Raw genomic sequence first — 3,427 nt, 5'->3', positions numbered from 1 at the left:
GGACCGGCCATGGGCAGGAGGTCAGAGCAGGGCACAGCAGGGGCTGCCTGGCCTGACAGTGTGTGGGTCTGACAGGCTGAGGGGAGTCCAGGGGACAATCACTAACCCCTGGGCTGCAGGCAGTGAGGGAGCTGGGAGGGACACCCCACACTGCAGACGAGTTGTTCCCCCCCGGGGAGGAAGGGCTCCGGTGTGCACAGACCCACCGCCAGGGGAAGGGGGATTGCTGGGCGTTCAGGCCATTACACCCCCAAAAGCTGCAGCTGCCGCTCTGGCCGAGTCCCTGGGAGCAGGAGGAGCGAGTGGGGCCGAGCTTTGGGCTCCAGGCCCTGTGTGTGTCTCTGCGCCCCAGGCACTTTCTCCCACCCCCGGGGTTTGTCTCCTCTCTCTGTGCCCAGCCCCAGGTGCTCCCCACTGGCGCTTTCTCAGGAGCTCCCCACACGGCATTTAAGGCGCCCATGGGCCATGTTCTGCCTGTGCTCTTGTGCCAGGGGGAAGCGCCCAGCTCCGAACCAGGCAGCAGGAGAAAAAGGAACGTTCAATGGCCATTCTCTGGGCACCACTGAGCAGGGGGCCCACAGGCTCCAGGGCGGGAGGGCCACAGGGAGATCTGCGGTGGGCCCTGTGGCTGGTGCTGCAGACTGATCTATTGCTGTGAGCGGCAGAGAGAGGGGAGTGTGACATTCCTACCCCCTGGGCAAGCGTCTGCTCCCTTCCTAGCTGTGCACAGCCCGGCCCAGCTGCTGGGAGAGACCAGGGCCCCTGAGCCAGCCTTGGGGACAGGCCCTGCTCACCCCAGGAAGCAGCACTGCAGGGGCAGGAGTGAGCACAGCCCTGTTGGGCCAAACCTGCCCATCCTGTGTCCCCAGCCAGCCAGCCAGCGAGTGGCAGAAAAGTTCCTGGCAGGGTTGACTGTGGGACATAGGAAAAGCTGGTAACCAGAGAAGATGAGGTGGTCGAGTGGTGAAGGTGATGGATTGTTAATCCCTTGTGCTCTACATACCTGGGTTCAAATCCCCTCCTCATCGACTCTTTATATTCTGCTTAGCTTTGTTGAGTTTCACCCCATTGTGCAATGTCACTTCCTGCACACCCCTCCCTGAGCCTGTTGCCTCCCAGCTCCTGTCCTGGGCAGGCTTCAAGCACAGGCCAACCCTGTGAGGCTGAGCTGAGCTCTGGCTGCCAGAGGTGGCAGTGGGATGATTTCATTTACCCTCACAGGGCCCAAGCAATCGTCCATGTCAGCCCAACAGTGCGACACTCACCTGTCTCCCCTGCAGTGCTGCTCCCTGGTGCTGAGCAGGGCCCCAAACACAGCCAGGGGTGTCGTACAATGGCAAGGAGGGGGCAGCCCTGGCTCAGCTGCCTCTGAGGGAAGGGCCTGGCACCAAGGCTGGCTCAGGGACACGGGTCTCTCCCAGATCCTTGGCTGGGCACTGCACATCTGGGAGAGGAGCAGATCCCTTGTGATGCTGGTGGCAGAACACACACTGGTTTTGGGGTGGCCTAAGTGATGGCTTTGTTGGTGAGAGCAGCCAGGCTGGGGGGTCTTCATAGAAGTCCACATGTGGTCATGGTCCTCCCCTCCTCATTCATTGTTCTCCGGTGCTCTGTGGCATTCGCACCATCCCACAGAAGTGTCAGTACCAGCAGCCCCACCTCCAGGTGCCCAGAGGAGGACAGGTGAGCTGGGCTCCAGCCTGGGACTCTTCCTCTCACCTGCTGGCCCCGGACTTTTTTAGCCTGTTCTTGATGCTCCTTCCTTTAAGTGCCATGTGTGCAGTAGGAACAGCCTGGAGCTCCAGGAACAGGCACTAATCGTGTGGGCATCAGGAGAAGCTGTGAGACACACAACCTCAGAACTCATGTGTCTCTACACAGATTGGTAACCCTGACCTATTGCAGCTGTGTTGATGAGCCAGCCCAACCAGAGACCTAGCTAGCTCCAGTGGGCCTCACTCATCAAGCAGGAGGAGAAAACACTTACTCAGGTGCACCTGTGGATAAAGAAGCCCAAGCACTGGAGAGACAGAGATTTACAGCAAACCACCACAACACCAGGAGGTCCCACTAAAATTTTCACTCCAATTACAGAATTCAGAGTCCTGAGTGCAGCCATTTACACTACGGGACCTGCAAGTTTTAGCTCTTCTGGGCACCTGTGACTCTTGGCTGGCTGGCACCCTACACTCCACGCCACCTCCAGCTGTTTCACCTCTCAGGACACTCCCTCCTGCCCCATCTCTACCACTCTTCTCCCTTAGACATTGAGCCCAGCCCTTCTTGCTGCTGACTCCACCTGGCTGAAAGGTGACATTTCTCTGAACCCTCCAGAGTAAAGATAAGAGCTCAATTTTCTTTTACTTTAACCAGCCTGCAGAGAATTAACAGAAAGAAGCTTGGCTGTGATTGTGAATGAATATCTAGCCAAGGGAGGACATAATGGCCCTGCCTGTGAATTCCCAGAGTAATTGACATCCTGTGTGTGCACACATTACAAAGTGTGTGGAGACCTTGCTGCTGAATGTGATGTATCTGATAGACTCTGAATGAGCACATTTTTTATAGAAATGAGGCCTAAAATTACTCATATCAGTATGAACTGTCAGTTTTTCTGTGTAGCCAGATTTCGACTGAGGGAAGGGTTTACGAGGTTTATCTGCATTGGCAGATGTTGAGGGTTCATCTCCATTTTAAGGATCCCCAGAGAACAGAAATTCAGAGTGTGTTGGGAAAGGGTTTTCCCAACCATTTTCATACAAGTGTCTGTCTTTTAAAGTGGGGGGCATGGATTTGAAAGAATATCACTAGGTCTAAAGTTTAATAATCTACCACTGACCTCCACCCACATTTCACTCTTGCTCGATTCACCGATCTTCAGGCCCCTGTGTAGGACAAACCCTCCTTCCTCAAGCTCCTTTTTCTGTCCCAACCCAGAGTGGTTTTACAAATGGGTGGAGATTTAACTTTCTCTCTGATTGCACACACAGCTTCCCTCACTGACCTGGCTTGTCCCACTCACAGAGCTCCTGTCACTCAGAGAGGCAGATTTCCTCTGTGTGGGGGACATTGCCCTGCCTTCAGCTGGGAGAATCATCAGTAATTGTAAAGAAGTAGGGGAAAATCTACTGAAGGACATCAGCCCATGAATCAGGTGTGGCTGGGTTTGCATTCAGGGAAGCTAAGCCCTCTCTCTGGCACATATGAATATTGACCACCCCAGTGCCCTGTAAGTGAAGGATAACAGAGCTTCCATGATATTAATATGTCATAGATAATGAAAAAAGAACCATGAGTGGCAGAACAAATGCTCGGAAATTCATATTTCTGGGTGTTGCCCATTTTGACCAGGAAGGTGCTGGTGGTGTAGTGGTTAGCATGGCTGCTTCCCATGCAGTTGGCCTGGGTTCAATTCCCAGCTAGCACA

At 54.5% G+C, this 3,427-nt stretch overlaps 1 non-coding gene across 1 annotated transcript; it reads left to right on the top strand.

Moving 5' to 3' along the window:
• The first annotated feature begins 3,355 nt into the window (after nt 1-3,355).
• TRNAG-CCC (transfer RNA glycine (anticodon CCC)) lies at nt 3,356-3,427 on the top strand. Its single transcript has one exon. It is a non-coding gene; the product is annotated as a tRNA-Gly (tRNA).

Source organism: Carettochelys insculpta, chromosome 7 (assembly GCF_033958435.1).
Source record: "Carettochelys insculpta isolate YL-2023 chromosome 7, ASM3395843v1, whole genome shotgun sequence".
In the NCBI taxonomy this organism is placed as follows: Eukaryota; Metazoa; Chordata; order Testudines; family Carettochelyidae; genus Carettochelys; species Carettochelys insculpta.
This window is presented reverse-complemented; position numbering and strand designations above follow the sequence as displayed.